Source organism: Lynx rufus, unplaced genomic scaffold (genome assembly GCF_022079265.1).
Source record: "Lynx rufus isolate CCGP_SWC_20201006 ecotype Redwood Valley unplaced genomic scaffold, mLynRuf1.p SCAF_14, whole genome shotgun sequence".
NCBI classification, from domain to species: Eukaryota; Metazoa; Chordata; class Mammalia; order Carnivora; family Felidae; genus Lynx; species Lynx rufus.
In genome coordinates this window covers 16,912,563-16,931,104 of record NW_025814828.1, presented here as the reverse complement: position 1 = coordinate 16,931,104, position 18,542 = coordinate 16,912,563, and positions in this window count along the sequence as shown.

The following is an 18,542-nucleotide window of genomic DNA, read 5'->3' as shown; positions in this document are numbered from 1 at the left end:
AAATCTACTATCAAGATGTTTTGCTGATTTTAGAAAATTTAAGAATAAAGTAAAAATTAACTCAAGAAAGGGAGAAAAGGGGCTCAAATGCACATTGTTTTAACCTTGAGTGGGCTGAGAAAAATACTTAATAAGAATTAGCTACTGAAAAAACATGATTGTCTTTTTTCCTGCCTATACTGCTCTCTATGATACATTCTGGAGATTAATACCTTTGCTTTTGCAAAGTAGATTCTTTCAGAGTAAGTGGTTATTGTATTCCCAGTAAAATCATGAATTTCCCATGAGGATAAAAATACTATCTTTAGGGAGCAGTAGGAAGATATAGCATTCTTCATTGCCTCTCCATAGATATTGAAGATTAAATTGGGAAGCTAGTTTATAGTATGTGAATGTTCCTTTTTAGAGAATATGATTTGTGGTAATATCAGAAGATAATAAAAACTACTGATGGATCTGTGGTAGATTTGTACTGTCAACTTAGCTAACCTGCAACTACATATCCTAGAATTACCTTCTCTACATAGTTTTTGGTTAACATGGGCCACAGGAGACATTTTGGGTAAGATCTGGGTGGTGGAAGTGAAGCAAAATCCATATTCTTTTTTTATACCTGGAAGGACAGTGCAGGATTACTGATGCTGTTGTAATTCCCACATGCTGTTGGTGATGTGCTAGCTCACCCTGTTGGTATGGGGCAGCAGCTGGACCCACAGCTGCTCTTATTCCTGCCAGACCCTCTACAGCTTCTCCAACTCCTATGCCAATACATGCACCTTCTGGGGTGGCAATCAGTTCTGTAGAGCTCCAACTATATCTTCAGCTTCTCTGACTACTGTGTCAAATCCATGTTTAGCTTTGTAATGAAGGGTGCCAGGTTCTCCATTGTCACTGCACCACTGAACTGGAGCCTTGGGGGCACTTAGACTCATACAAGTTCTAGCTTGTCCTTGAATCCATCTTTTCTCTCCAACTGCCTATCCTGCTGACTTTAGATCCAGGGCCTGGTACAGAAGCAACAGCCACACAAAAACTATTTAATCCACTTCTTTGATTGTATGAGGTCAAATTCCTATAATAAATCTTTTCTTTTTATGTAATTGCTTATGGTTTTGCTTCTCTGATCAAATCCCAAAATATTCAAGGACCTTATGTAAAACTCAACATGATTTATCTTTCATAATATTTTTTTCCAAATACCCAAATACTTTAGTCTATGGTAAATACTTACTAGACGCCAGGCACTGTGGTAGGCCCTGAGGGAAACAAGATGAATAAGGAAGATGATTCCTATACCAGGAAGCTCAGTCTGGGCCCTGTATATATTGCTAAATTGTGTAAAGGAACTAATAAACACATTTCAATATAAAGATTGTTATATTTAAAGAATGTCATTATTCAACTCCTAGAACAAATCTGGGGGCTCCAGTGATTTGTCTGTAACCTGTGACATGTGTCTGGCTACAGTAGAGTTGCCTGATGACATATGTGTATAACACTAGGGGATAGGGTAACATGGCCATTATCTGCTATGACGTCCTAGTGACATGTTGCAGTCTTAAGTGGCCTGGAAATGGTGAAACAAATTTTTCCCAAGTCTAGAGCATAATAATAGAAACTATATGAAAGTAGTATTGCTAATAAAATAGTCTAGGTTGAGAGGTCAGAAATCCAGTTTTCTCACTGGAGCAAAGAAAACAATTCTAGGTATTAAGGGTCTCATGGCAGAGAGATGAGGGGCTGTGCATGCTTCAGGCTATGGTGAAGTTTAGCACCAAACTTAGTGCCCCTGGAGGAGACAGATGCCACATAACTTACCCTAGCAGGGCATGAGGAAACTGCAATAATACTATTTAGCAGTGTTTTTTGTACACATATTTCTGAATGCTAAAATGGCCTCATAGTTGGTTAAATATATTATGCCCCATCCATGCCATGTCATACTGTGGAGCCATAAAAAAAGAATGAGGTATGTGTGTATGGACTAATGATGGAAAAAGCTCTTAAGCCAGTCAAAGAAGGAGCCAACTGTGGATAGCATGCTACCATTTGGGTTTATAAAGACATAAAAATAGGGTCACAGTTCATTAAGCATCTGACTTCGGCTCAGGTCATGATCTCACATGATCTCACACATGATCTCACATGAGTTCAAGCCCCACATCAGGCTTTCTGGTGTCGGCACAGAACCCTCTTTGGCTCTTCTATACCCCTCGTTCCCCCCTGTCAAAAATAAATACACATTTAAAAAAAGAAATAAAAATAGCCTGTATACATAGTTGCTTGTATAAGTATTGAATATCTTTAGAAGGATTCAGAAAACCTAATAACATTAGTTGCATCTAAAGGGGAGAACAGGTAGGCTGCGGGACAAGAGTAAGAGAGAGACTTTTAACCAAATACTCTTGTACCATTTTCATTTCGTACCATGTGAAATTTAGTAACCATCCAATAAATAAATACATACATACATAAATACATAAACCAAGCAAAATGTAAAACTTAGAGGGAAAATGACCAGGTGAACATAAAGGGCATTTGGAATGTAACTCACCCTTCTTGGGAGCCGCACAGAGAGAACTGGTACTGGGGAGGGTGAGAATATATCCACTGGCCCTGCTACTTACTGCAGCATTTGTCCAAGTGCCATGTGCAGGGAAATTAGGGCTTGAGAAAGACCTTGCAAACAATATGTCATTGATACAGTCTGGGGTGAGGAGGTCAAGGGTAATTATCTACAGTAGAGACCATTACAAAGGACATAGCTACTTATTTGGTAGAGCTAATGGCTCCTCTTAACAATGGACAAGTTCCCCAACTTCATAAGGAAACTGGAAGCTTGGGAGGTCTTTTTCAAGGACTACCCCATTCACCTACCACCTAAACTATCAGAAACAAACAAAACAAAACAAAACAAAACAAAACCAAGAATCCAAACATTCTGGAGAGACGCTAAGGGGTAAGTGCTGAACTAAAAACTCCTGCCTGCTAAGAGCTAAGAACAGAGCTATTTGTTAACCACCTCAGGAGCACACTCAGCAGAACATAGCCTTGTATGACAGAGCCTCAGGGCTTAAAAACATTATTGAAGGAGAGAATCCTGTTAGAACCTTCTGGGGACTGGTTCAGACACTCCCATGTCACAGTGCATTCCTCAGAGAGTGCAGTTCCCATCTCTTTTAGGAGAAATCAGCTTATCCATTTGTTTTCTCAATCACAGGTATTTCCACCTTCATATCTGTCAAGTCAGCAACACAGAAATTCCAAAGGCAGGTCCCTTTTCATCTGGAAGAGAGAGAGGCAGCCAACATCCTCAGTCTCCCTTCATAAAACCCCCTGGGCCCCAGAGTCTAGAAAGTACATATATTTTAGCAGAAAATTCTCAGCTCACTCCTGTCAGGATTGCAGTCTTGGTGTCTGTCATTATGCATACTTGAAAGGTTCATAAGGAAAGGGGAGATGAAAGGATTTAGGACCCTCAGGCACATCAGAAGTTATCCCACCTCAATTAGCTTTTCCTACACCCTGTCACCAGGTTTAAGGGGAACATGAAAGGAAACTGCAACCGCAGGATGCCCCTTTGCCCATCCCCCTCGCTGTCCAACCTACTTTTTATCTCTTGCCCTAAAAAATAAATAGGACAGCGTGAGGCTAGAGGGAGAAAAGAGTGGCTGGGTCACAAACCTCATTTTCCACCTCCACTCTGTTGCTCTCCTGTTTTAAGACCATCTTTACCTGAACATTACTCCCCTGCATTCATAATCTTTCTTTTAAGAGATCCAGAGTTTATGTTCCCAAGTCAGAATAAAATACTGAGGGCAGACAATGCTCTGTAATGCAAAACACATCAACCTTCTTTTCAGACCATGGCTTTATATAATTATAATATGTTTGAGCTTAAGGAGAACTTAGACATCATCTTTTTTCAAATCTCTCATTTGCAGGCAACTGAAACCCAGAAAAGTTAATTGACCTGTCCAAGCTAGTTGCTGACCCAGTACCAGGAGGGAGCTTGTCTGACTCCTGTCCAGGATATTTATCAATAGACTTCAAGGTTAGAATTATATTTTTTATTCTTTTTTATGCTGCATTCCTTATGCTGAGTTTTGAGCATGTTATAATAACACTCCATATTGAGAAGTCACTTATATAATTGTATCAACTGTCCATAGCACAGTTAAGTTTCAGAAAGCAATTCAAAAGGATCAAACTGCAAAAACTGCCTTTGAGTCTATATACTGTTTATTCACTTCATATATAGGAAAGGTCCTCAAGCCTTCATTCAAAGTCTATGTACTCTAACTTGGCACACAGTCCTAATGAGTTTGGTATTTGGTTTTTTTATTCACTTATTCAGTAAACATCCATTGAACCCCAGGCACTGTTCTTGAAGGGTAAGGATTCAAAGATAAGTAAGGCACCGCCTTGGAGCTCACATTCTAGAACTATAAGCCTACAATTCCAAGACAATGTGCTTGTATGGAGGTTGGCGCAGGTGCTATGAGGCCAGGCAGTCTATCCTGGGAGAGTCAGTAGACCTTACAAAGCAGGTGAAGTCTGCACTGGGACTGGTCAGGGAAGTAGGTGTTTATTTGTTAAGACAAGGAAAGAAGGATATTCTAGGCAAAAGGAACAGCATGGAAAAGGTAATGGACAGGGCAGAATGTCATGTCTTCCAGAAAGTGCATATTTTCTATGACTGGAGCATAGGGTAAGTTTAAGGAGAAGTAGGCTTAATACCACTCCCAGGAGTTTTTTATAGCCAAGTAACCAAGTTCTGACCAGTGGCTGTAAATGAAAGTGGTATGTAAAACTTCTAGGCTGAATTCTTAATGGAATCAATTCAGCCCTGAAGTACTCTCATTTACATGCAAGAAAAATAAACTTCTATTTTATCTAAGCCTCTGTTCCTTTGGGTTGCTGTCACTCATAGCCACAATAAATTTTAATACAGATAATCAAGCAGATGGTGGTAGTATGGATTGAGAAAGTAAATGAAAGGAATAACAAATTTGGGAGAGGGGAAGACTATAAATTTGGATAGTTTGATGTTGAATTGAATATAGAACTTCAAGATAGAGATATAAAGCCAACAGTCAGCTCTATAATCTGGAACTAGGAGAGAGATTTGGGATGGAGACCCAAACTTGAGAATGGCCAGTATGGAGGTAGCAGAAAAGCCATGGGTACAATTTTGAGTGAAAAGTGAATGACCAAGAAAATAGACACAACTAGAGATTAAAGAAGTCAATGTAGTAAAAAGGGAGACTGTGTGTTCTCTGGACACAGAAGCAAAGCCAGAGTTATAGACAATGTGCTTACGCCAAGCTGGAACAGCTTGCATGCATTTAGTGGACTATACTGATTGCACAAGGCCAGAATGGAACACAGATAGGGCATAGGCCAATGTTCACTATACAAGCTTCCATGCTGTTGATGTAAGAACATTTAAAGGTGTGGTCTGAGTACTTAGAAGAGCACAGTAACTAGCAGATTATCTGACCTACCAGGAAACAAGGAACAATCAATATATGAAGGTACAGTATTAAGAGACCCTACATCATGAGTAGTTTTATACAATAACATGACCCCTAGCATGGTAGCTATCTATCCTCTGCTTTGTTATAAATATCCTTGTGAGGAAGGCAGATACCTGCTAGAAGGCCAGTGTATCTCTTCAGAGTAGGGCAGACCCCTTTAGAAGCAATAGTTAACAATGTTTTGATTCTCTTCAGAGTTCTATTTGGCTTAGTAACTGGCCTTGTCCTGTGAGAGGAGAAAAAGAGAGGAGAATAAGAGAAGGTTGGAGGGAAGGAGAAAGAGCAAGAGTGAGCAAATACTTACTTGGAGCACTAAGTAGTCGTATAGTTATTGTAGTATACATAGAATTCCTGTCATCTAGAATGTTTTGTCCTTGTTACCAAAATGTTTCCATTCTTTCAAGGTCCATCTCACATTTGTCATCTCCACACAGACTTCTCAAGTCATCCTGTCCCACATTGATGTCACATTCATAAAAATTCAAACAGCACTTCTACCTCATTAGTACTAAACAAGCAATCATTTAATTATGTACCTATTTTGAATTGTATTCTATGTGAAATCTTGTCTTTCTGAATAAATTACATACTTCTTGAGAAGGATTACATTGTACATGGCATCTATATCCTTTACACGTTGCATTTATAGTAAGTATAGATACTGGATGATGAAATGGAACCAAAGGAGCATATGAGTTGTGTAAAATGTCATGTCACACTTTGCTAGGAACAGAATCTCATGGTGGTTCTTTAACCAGGAGTAGGTACACATCATGCTCCTTGTTCTTCTTGTTTAATGTATATGTTAGAAAATAGTTAAATAATCATGCAGAAGTGTATGAGTCCTCACCCCATAGCAACATGAGGGGACAGTTGCTTATCCACTGGATAGTTTACAGTGTTGACCTTTTGGCTTCTAAAACTTTTTCATGTTTTTGGTGAAGTAATTTGTCTCAATTAGTTGAAACAGTTTAAAAGTTTATTTCATTTTTTAAATCCAGAAGTAGGGAAATGGCTCAGATTTCCTTGTAATAACTATTAGACATAATTTGAATCCTCCCACGCAGAATGGAGCTGAGACTTGGTGTCTGAAAATTTCTATGTAAATCCTGAAGCTCCTAGTGGATACTCTGACCAAAGCAATGAGGATTATGGCCAAGGTGCACTGACTTCTCAGGCCCTGCCACAATGAAGGTAGAGATGCACCTTCAGTCCTCTCTTACTAATAAGTCATTGACCAAACGGTAGGCTCTGTTTAACTGTAGAGATAGACCAGGTTTTTAGATAGAGTGTATACAAAGACAAAAGCCCAACCCTAATGATTTCAGAATGGAGTATAGAAAAAATAGAATTCCAATAACACAAACAACAAAGACAAAAATGAGTTCCAGATTCAATAACTATTAATCTTAGGTTTGGGAACAAGAACCACCTGATCTTACAGAGGTGTAAACAGTTGGAAATAACAATAGCTGCTTTTATTGAGCTGAAGTGCCAGGTACTATGCATTGCTCTTTAAGTAAATTATCTGTAATCCACAACAATCCTACAGAAGTATTATTGTCTCCATTGTATGGTTTTAAAAACACAGTCAAAAGGATGCTAAGTAAACTGCTTAAGGTTGCAATGCTATTAAAGGGAGAGAACTGAGATAGAAGCCCATATCCATCTGAAGCTAAATCTCATGTTTTATCCATATCCCTATATGTCTGCTGAATTTCTGTACAATGACTTAGTTTACAAAGAACTTCCATGTATATTATTTCATCTGATCATTACGTATGACAGGTTATTGTTATATCCACTTTGCAAATAAGGAAAAAATGAGAGTAAGTCACTGAATATGGTTAAGCCTTAGTTTCTTCTGCTGTAAAATGGGATAATAATGCACACTTTGGGTTGTTACTGGGGACTAGACATGTTTACAATGTCTAATTAGTAGTCCATAGTCATTGCACAATAAATACTAGCTCTCTTATTGTTATTATCATTGGCAAAGTTATGAATTTCCCAAATCACCCAGCTTAAAGATGACACCTCCAGGACTTGTGCAAATTTTCAGATCCTATCCCAGTGATTCATCTATGGATCTATGGCTGAGTCCAACAAAGCCTTGGAAGGATATCTCTCCAGGTCTACATTTATGCCAGACAAGCAGCACAAGGTGTAGGCAGGAACTAGTCATCTAAAAATCCTTACTCTGCAATTATTTCTTGACCTTGGCTACACATTAGAATCATCTGAGAGTTTTTTAGAAATCCTGATGCCCTTGCCACACCCTAGACCTATGACATCAGAGTCATTGATGGTAGGACTCAGGCATTAGTAATTTTTGCAGTTCCCCAATGTGCAGCTAGGGTTGAGAACCATCAACCTAGAGAAAACCATGGCCAAAGATTTGTTCATCATGAGATGTTCCTGACTCCCAATGGCCTTGTCATCCACATGCAGCCTCACATTATAACATCTTAGCTACACATTATGCTCTGAACGTGGAAGAGACTTTCTTCTTTACAAGCCCATCAGAATACAAAGAAACAGTCCAAGCAAAGACCATCCCCATTTTCCTTATGAGAAATCTTATACCTACAGACATAATTTGGATTATCCAAGACTGAAATATAGACAAGTAAAGTTTTGCTCTTGGGGAAAAACCCACAAACCAGCCAAGGCTCCTTTATTTCAGACCTAAAGAAAATGAAATCAGAAGTATTTTTTCCAATGGAGAGTGAAAATACACAGGCCTGGTGGGAATAATAGAGGAAAGTCAGTATGAATTTAGCATCAGTTGAGAAAGACTAATGACTTGTTTGCTGATTCTAACTTCCTTGACTGTCCATTAACCCAGTTTTTAGACTATGTATTTTCTAAAGATAAGAACCATGTCTATTTCTCATCAGACACTGGATTGGCAAAACAAAACAAAATAAAACAAACACCCCTCCCCCAAAATCGGATCAAAAGAGGCATTGGGTGAGGCTACTAAAATATGACACATTTCATGAGCATCCCAATCACTGTGTAAAATATTCCCAGTTCCCAATTACGAGAGACTTTTAGGGAAGGCCTGTACTCTTATTGCCTGTTTTTTCCCAATCCACAGTAATTTCAGTTGTATCTTTCTCCACCTAATTCTTTGATGGCTATTGGAACCTTTTTCTCTTAGATTGGAAGCTGTTGAATCTAAAGTATAGGCCTTTGTCAATTGACGTCAAATTGTTTTATACTTATTTGAGAGTCATGCTGTTCATTTAATTTTTAAATGTCCTGAAATATCAGGTGTGCAATTTGCAGTGGAAATGTAACAATAGACCGTTGTTTTCTAATGGTATTTCAACAGAGATGAAACTAGAGGGATAATTCTGGCTCTCTAAGTCATTAAGAATATAGAACATTCTGGTTCCAAAAAGGTTCCTAACAAGAATTATGTAGCAAATAAGTAAAGAAAAAATACAGGTATTCAGTTATCATAACTACTTACTCCACAGAAAGATGCAAGTTATAGATTTTGGTGAAGAATGTATTTTTTTAACTTAGATAAATAAATCATGATCTTGTTGTGTTTAAGAAGAGATTTTTCCCTATTGAAGAAAACAAAATATGTTTGGTTTGTAGTTTACTGGAAAAACCTATCCAGATCATTTATTGAAAATAAGCATATAAAATTTACCAGTATCCAAACAAGGCAAAACTCTGCTTTTATTTTTTAAAATTACTGGGGATGGGGATATATTTATGTGTATGGAGGGAGGATGTCATATTTACTAGAAGGAAAATGTAATCTTAAGACAGAACAAGAAATAAACTGAAACCTTTACAGTACACATAAGTCATGTTTGGCCCAGGGCAACTGACAATTTAAAAACTTAACCTATAAATCTTTTCATTCTTAGAATCCCTTCAAAGTTTAAACTGGTTGTATATAACCATCCAAAGCCAGTAGTTTTTTTTTTCTTTTTGTTGTGATTTTCTACCTTCATTCATTAATGATGACAACAAACAAAACAATAAAGAAAATTAAATGCATGATTCTGGATGCATTTATTTTTACAGTGTAAAGATATCTGAAATCAATGCCTGAAGGAAGGAAATTCATTTGCCTAACGTAATGTGTGGGAAGTGTCTCCACTCTACATCTGTTTGTTCTTCAACAAGACACTCTTAGTCCTATTTAGAGAGCTATGGTCACATCCATTAAATAAGACCAGTTATAAATATCAAGCAACCCCTTCTCCCTCTTCACCTGCTTCATTCCCCATTATTTAAGAGCAAATGTCACAGGACAGCTTGTGGTTAAAATGCATGTGAGACTGTACCATAATCCATGAGAACATAAAGATCTAGCTTTATGAGTTACATACCTGTTTGATATCATTTGGCTGAAAAAATCCATCCTTTTAGCTATATTTCTTCAGTCTTTCAAGGTAGCTCATTAAGTGGAAAATGCTTCTTAGATCTTTAGTTAAGATCCCAGCTACCACAATTCTCACCCCAAAAGGCCTTGAGGCAGTTCCTACTCATGTACCAGGAACATGAGCTCCACAGAGTGAGGGTTCTTTTCTGAAGATGGGACATCAAATGCTCCTGGAAGAATGAGGAGGAGTTCTTCACTGAGAAAATCATCTGTGTTGACAAGAATTGTAGATTTGTTCAGTGTCAACTTAGCTAGGTTGGAACTACAACTCTCCAGAATTTCCTTCCCTGTGTGGTTCTGCATTAGGGTGGGCCACAAGAGACATTTTATATCAGATTAGGAAAATACAAATGAAGCAGACCCATCTTCTTATCCTGAAAGATCAGTATAGTGTGCAAGGTGTTGTTGCAGGTCACACAGGTTCTCTCTCTCTCTCTCTCTTTTTAATGTTTCATGTATTTTTGAGAGAGAGAGAGTGGGGGAGGAGCAGAGAGAGAGGGAGACAGAGGATCCAAAGTGGGATCTGCACTGAAAGCAGAGATCCTGATGTGGGGCTTGAACTCATGAACTATGAGATCGTTACCTGAGCCTAAGTTGGATGCTTAACCAACTGAGCCACCCAGCCGCTCCCACACAGGTTCTCTCTTATCTGCCTCACCCTGTTGATGTGAGGCAGTAGCTGAGCTCACAGATTCTCTAGCTCCTGACTTGTATGGCTTTTCCAACTCCTGGGATAGTTGAGTATTTAGCTTGAGATGGGGGTAAGCAACCCACCCCCATCATCAAAGATGGAGGCTTAAAGGTCATGGTGAGAGACCAACATGGTTCCAGTTCATCTGTGTAGGTTTCATCTCAGCCTTACAGGTTCTAATTTATCTTTGTTTCTCCTACTTCACGTTTGTCTTCCCTTCTTGAATGTTGGCCCTGGGAGTTTGCACTCCAGCATGAGAGTCAAAAGCAACAGCTTCACATGGGCTGTTTAACAGCTTCCATAAATCCATAGGGTAAAATTCCTATAATAAATCCCTTAATATTGCTATCCATAGAGATAGATATTAATACATAAATGTAGCTATAGATAGAGATAGTAATAGGAAAAGAGTGATAAAGATGGAGAAAGGGATAGATATTGCCTACTGATTAGGCTTTCCATATCAAAACCTGACAGATACTAGAAGCCTGGGTTCTGTAAGAACTTGGAGGAGCACCTCAAGGGAAAGGAACTTAACTGATAGTAACTAAGGGAAGCAGCCTAGACCTGATAGTCATTTCTTTTGCTAGTGTCTCAAGGTCTGGCTCCTTTGCTGACCCCTGTCCTTTGTTCAAAGACTTATGTTTTTAGCCTGCCCTCACCCCTGCACTTGATGACATCTCAGCCTTCCCTATTGACTATTGCTGCCTTGATTCCTATTTGTGGCCATTTTTCCTTGACCATATTCTTGTATCTTCCCTCTGTGTGTGTGAATGCATCTATCACTGAAGTCTTCCTGCATCACTTGGCCTATGATGCTGCATTTGTGGCCACATCTCCTGCCCCTTTTATCCCCTAGTCATGGTCTTCCACTACCTCTGGAAAGCAATACCTTAACCCTCTAATACGCTGCTTTCTATGCTAAGAAGAATATCACACAGAAAGCTTAAAGTGGGAACTGGTAGAATGAGTGGGGGGGGTTCAGAATTGTGGTGAACAAAAGCAAGCCTAAATAGGAGATCACATTGGTGTCCACTGGTTAACCAAGGAATACCAAGAAAGCTGGCATGACTTAAGAGACTCCCGAAAAGTGTAGATAAGGTTCTAAAGAAAGAGGAGTTGAGAAGCTCAACACAAACCTCATCTCTTCCTAAGTCTGAAGAGAAGCTGCCTTGGGACACCTGCCTGGCTCAGTTGTTAGAGCATGAGACTCTGGATCTCAAGGTCATGAGTTTGAGCCCCCTGTTGTTTTTGTTTGTTTGTTTGTTTGTTTTTTAAACAACCTATTAATAGAAGCTTCCTTGCAAACAGTAATTGATAGAGATACTCTTAGCAACTAGAACAGTGTGCCATGTCTTAAATGTGGCAGCATATTGCTCTGCTTGAGCATCCCTTTGTAAGGGGTAAGCTAGAACTGAGATTTTTCTATTGTTTGTAGTAATTTTTTACTTCTAAAGTTTCAACCTGAAGTTCAAAGAAATAGCTTTTTGTGAAACTTTCAATGAGAAACAAAGCCTCATAAGAAAATATTAGATTTATAACAGCATCAAAAAGAATAAAATAATTAGTAATAAATTTAACAAAGGAATACAAAACATATACTCTGAGAACTACAAAATACTGTTGAAAGAAATTAAAGAAGATCTAAATAAATGGAAAGACGTTTAATGCTCATGAATTGGAAGACTCAATATTGTTAAGATAGCAATACTCCCCAAAGTGATCTACAGACTCAGTGCAATCCCTATCAAAACTCCAGCCAACTTTGCAGAATTTGACAAAGCTCATCCCAGAATTCATGTGGAAATGAAAGAGACCCCAAATAGTCACAAACAGTCTCAAAAATGAAGAACAAAGTTGAATGACTCACATTCCCAATTTCAAAATTTACCATGCAGCGACAATTACCAACAAAGTGTGGTACTGGCATAAGGATAGACTGATAGATCAATGGAATAGAATTTACAGTTTATAAATAAACTCTTATATTTATAGTTAACTGATTTTTGTAAAGGGTGTCAAGATAATTCACTAGGGGAAGCAATAGTCTTTTCAACACCTGTTGCAAGACAACTGGATATCCACATGCAAAATAATGAAGTTAGATCTCTACTTCATTACCATATATAAAAATTAACTCAAAACGGTCAAAGATTTAACTGTAATAACTGAAACTATAATTTTATTAGAGGAAAACAGGTATTAATATTTGTGGTTTTGGATTAGTCAAGGTACAATATCAAAAACCAGCAACAAAAGAAAAACACAGAACAATTAGACATCATCAAAATTAAAATAAGTTGTGCTTTAAAGGACACTATTAACAAAATGAAAAGGCAACCAGTGGATGGGTAAAAAAATTTTGCAAATCATATATCTTATAAAAAACTTAGAATATATTTTAAAAATCTTGCAACTTAATCATAAGAGACAAACAACCCAATCTAAAAATGAGCAAATAATCTGAATAGACATTTTTCCAAAGAAGGTATACAAATGGCCAATAAGCACAAGGAAAAATGCTCAACATCACTAATCATCAGGGAAATACAAATTAAATTCACAATGAGATATCACTTCACACACACTAGATTGGCTATAATCCAAAAGACAGCTAATAGCAAGCGTTGGCAAGGATGTGAAGAAATTAGAACTCTCATATACCACTGGTTGAAATGTAAAATGTTTCAGCCACTTTGGAAAACAGTCTGGCAGTTCCTTCAATGGCTAAACTTAGAGTTACCATATGACTTAGCAATTCTAGTCCTAGGTATATACCCAGGAGAAATGAAAACATGCTTACACAAAAGCTTGGACCCAAATGTTCACAGCAGCATTATTCATAAAAGCCAAAAAGTGGAAACAACCCAGATGTCCCTCAACTGATGAATGGTTAAATAAAATATGGCATATCCACACAATAGGTTATTATTAAGCAGTAAAAAGAAATGAAGTACTTGTACATGTTACCACATGGATGGACCTTGAAAATACTTACACTGAGTGACAGAAGCCAATCACAAAAGGCCACATATTGTATGATTCCATGTGTATGAAATGAAAGCAATCAGAAAATCCATAAATATATAGAGTAGATTAGTAATTGCCTAGGTCTGAGAGAGATGGGGAAATTGAGGCTGATAGCTAAGGGGTACAAGATTTCTTTTTAGAGTGATAAAAATGTTCTAAAGTTGATTGCAGTGATAGATGCACAACTCTGTGAATATACTAAATATCGTTTATTGTGCACTTTAAATGGCTGAACTGTGTGGTATGTGAATTATATCTCAATATATATATTGTAAAAAGACTAATAAAAAAATCATCTCTTAGAGAAAAAAAATTCCTCTATCATGACACACATTTGGATCATTGGGAGACAAGAGGCCAAAAGCTTGTAGAGAAGAGTGCTGGGGGTGCCAGTGGGTAAATTACTTGTTCACAAGAACAGGTAATGAGAATGTTTGGCAGGTTTACTCTCCAGGGAGTAAATTAATAGCTGGAATCAACCCAAGTTCAAAAAGGGCATTCTTAGCTAATTATGATTATAAAAATCTGTCAGGTTTAGTAGTATGGTAGATATATGTTTACAGAGTGGGCTTATCTATAACATTACTGCCAAAAGAAAACTTGTAAATTAAAAGAATTAAGAGTTTTAAGTGTTTCCTTTGAAATGATGCATATTAGCAAAAAAAAAATTCCCTCAGACATATCTGACTAGTTTATAACCTGTCTCCTTAATTGAATGTACAGAGTTATATCTAATTCCATTAATTTTGTTTCTGTGTATTGCTGCAAGAGGATTAAAAATGCCTACTCTCTGAAACCATTTTATATACTCTGTAGGTCTAAGAATTGCTGTCTCTTGTGCTCAGACATGGGAAAGAGAGGAAAGGGTCTTATTAAAATGCCAGTTAGTGGCTTTTATATCAGGCTAGAAAAAATTCTGACCTAACTTGGAGAATCTATCCATCCCTGTCTTGTTAAAGAGCTAATCATTCTCCTTAAACAATGCTATCCCCATAGAGGTGAGGTTGCTCTACTAATTGTTGTTCAAATGTCAACTCTTCTACCCAGTTATTTCTGATTCAGAGGTCTGTCTGCCACTATCCAGTCCTCAGATCTGCAATGCTGACACCTCATGGTTGCATGGTGTACATTGGAGCTGGAAGGCATGAACAATATTTTTTAGTGTACATGGTCTCTTCAGATAAATTAGAAAAATACTAACAGTATCATTAATTGAGCCCTTTTTATATTAATTGCTTTATGCTTTTTTTTCTTCACACAACAAACTGCAATAGTTATATTAGTTATATTCCCATTTTACCATTGAGTAAACTGAATTTTAGTGAGGTTAACTAGGTTGCCCAAGGAACCAATGATACTAAGATTAGAGAGACTAGTTTGAAAACTACTTCAATCTCATATAGCATCATTACAAAGCTCATGTTCTTAACCATTAGGTTTCTAAAGTGTGGGCCATGAAGAAAGTATCCTTATGTCATTTTTCTACTAGAACAGCCCTCATTTACACCTACTGACCTAGTGAATTGCCAAGAATGTCCCCCCATTTTCTCTTATGGTAGCTATGAGAACACCTTTCAAATCGTCATCTACAGGGAGTGTAATGGACCAATGACTTCTTCTATCATGTAGCTCCAGCATCAGACAAAAGAAGAGAACATGGAAAACAATGGGAAGATTTTGGAGTCAGGCTGGTGTAGAATACATCACTTCTGCTCACATTCCTTTGGCCAGAATTCAATTACAAGGGATTCTGGGAAAAGTAGTTTAGTCATGTGACCAGAAGGAAGAGAACATGGATTGGTGAACAAATAACCGGTGTCTTGTACAATCTGTAATACTTTTGTTATGCTTATTAATGTCTGGCAGCTTATTCAGGAACAATCACTAGAAAAAAAATCCTATTTATCTATTATATGGTCACACATACACAGAGTCCAGGATGTGTAAAATGTTCATTTACTTTAGGTTATCTTTCAGTATATATAGAATATACTTCACATGGCATCTTAGAGACCTCATCGTCTCTTTCTCTGTTCCCTCAATCTTTTGTCCCTTTTTCTATGGTCACTTTGATACTTCCTACACGCCTCTTCTTCCCTAGCATTCTAGTTCTATCCTAAAGAGGTTGTATATCTGCTTGAGGTTCTCAGAATCCTCCCCTGGTGCCACCAAAAAGGAAAAAGAGACCATTATTTGGAATGACAAGAAGCAGGCCTAAATCTTTTGGATTCCTCAAAAAAATGGGAAATATACAGTTCAAACTAAGCTTTTTCTTGCTAATATTGACCACCACTCAAGGCATAACTTTAAGGTGTTTTATATCCTAACACATTTCCTTAAATAATTTCACACTCTTTTTAAAAAAAAAAACATTTTTTAATGCTTATTTATTTTTGAGAGAGAGAGAGAGAGAGCGCACGAGCAAGGCAGATGGGGGGGGGTGCTGGTGCAGAGAGGGAGACATAGAATCTGAAGCAGGCTCCAGGCTCTGAGCTGTAAGCACAGAGCCTGATGCGGGGCTCGAATTCATGAACTGTGAGATCATGACCTGAGCTGATGTTGGACGCTTAACTGACTGAGCCACCCAGGTGCCCCAATTTCATACTCTTTGAACCAGCAATTCTATTTTGAGGAATTAATCTTAAAGTACTAATCAGACAAGTTAAAAAGACACATACATAAAGATATTTTACTGCATTACTTATTAATAGTGAAGAACCAGAAACAAACTAAATGTCTGAACGTTTTACAATAGGAAATTGCTCCCAATATTTTTGAGTACATAATACAAAGCATGAATACCATGCAGCCATCAAAAATGATGACTCATATCCATATTTACTCAATGAAAAACATTTGTAATTGAGAAATGAAAATTATATTACAGAATACTAATTATACTATGATTATAATTTTTACATGTATGTATTTTCATTGGAAAATATTAGATCATACCAAAATGTCAACAGTAATTATCTTTAGATCATGGGATTTTATATTGTTTTAATATTGATTGATTTGATTGTCTATATTTCTAAAAACATTCTCCAAATTTATATAGTGGAGAACATAATAATATAGTGAAGAAATAAAATACAGAATTAGAGAGAGGAAGACAAAGACAAGTCTCAGAAGATAATCTGGTTTAGAAGAAGAGTGCTAATATTTACTTTGGTGTTTATGAAAGCACCTGGTTCCCAATGTTCTCCACCCATTCTTTCACCTATTTCCTCCACCTTAGGAACTGTTAGAAGCAAATTTGCATTTAATAATTTCACTTAAATAGAAATCCAACAACATACTATAAAATATATTAAGTAACTTACCTAAAGACACACAAATTAAATTTCTGAAATAGTGGTTCTTTTGTCCTTTGTAAAGTCAGTTCCTTAGATTTTAATGTGTTATGAATAAAAACAGTATTATAATATTCTTCCCTTTCACCAGAATTTTAAAAACCTGTGGTCCTTGCAAAAATCAGGCTGGTAAGTCACTTTTGTAACTCAAGAGCAAAACTTAACAAAGATTTTAGCCGATTTCAAAGACAGAAGGCTATTGAAATAGTGTGGTGGCCATGAGAATGCCTCTTGGATCTTCTACTCTGGAGAGCTCAATTGCCTTGTTGCCCTAGCTGCTGCATTATGAAATCTGTTTGCATTCTGCTCCAAAACCACACTTCCCAGTCAATGACAGCTTAGCAGGGCCATCCCCAGCTAATGACTGAGTGCAGCAAGGGTACTAAAGCAAGCACATTCCTGGAAGATGCAGGACTCCTATCAGGGGTGACTTAGGCTCAAGGACTCCTTTATAGTATTGCCAGACTCTCTTAGAACTGCATTGCAGACTAAGATGCTTCCACTCAAACTTCCTTCTTTCACTCTTTCCTTCCCTTGCGTTCAGACCTGCATTGCAGTCTAGTGACTCTTCCAGTCTCTCCCAGCTGCCCCTCCATTTTCTGTCAGAAGCATGTCCCCTAATACATTTCTTGAGCATTTAATCTTTTCTTGGCATCTATTCCTCAAAAGACCCAAACTAACACAAATATTTTGTAATGTGTTCAAGACATTGAAGGTTAAGTAATGTGTATAATCACACACTTGCCACAATTCAGGTGCAGACCTGGAACCTGAAGAAAGCATTTTCCCTGTGGCTGTCATTTAGGGGTTCCACTGAAACCTAAACTAAAATTCTATTAAGATTTATTTCATTTTTAGTGAAGTTCCTGAAGAAGTCTGCTAATAACACAACAGTCAAAACTACTGATTACTCTGGCAGAGTCAGAACTTAAGCCTACTATCAACTATCATCCAACAACATCATTGATCTTTAAAATTAATATGTGTCTATCTTAGAATACCTACCACTGATTTATTATTGGTTTGAGAGATGTCCCTTAAATTCTCTGCAGCTCTGTTTTGTTCATTTTGAATCATTTACTATATGGGTATCTCATTGTATTTAACAACAGTGGCTCTGGAACCACATTGTAGGGTTTGAATCCTGGCCCCAGGACTTACTGTGTGACCTTGGGTAAGTTACTTATATGTTTGCTTCAGTTTCTTTATCTACAAAATGGGTTTAATAATAATACCTATCTCCTATGGTTATTATGAGTAGAATAAGGCTTGCTCCATAGTATATTTTCATAAATGTTGACTATTGTGTTCAGTATTAATTTATGGATCACCTCTTATGTGCTAGGCAGTGCCCTAAGTGCTCTGGGTGAAAACTATGAATGGAAAACAGTGTGGTTGAGGAACTTACAGAACAATAGAGAAGGATGGATATAAATAATTGTGCAACTGTGGGATAAGAGCTATATGAAAGGAAAATAGAAGGTACATGGGTTCTATAAAAATAGCATAAA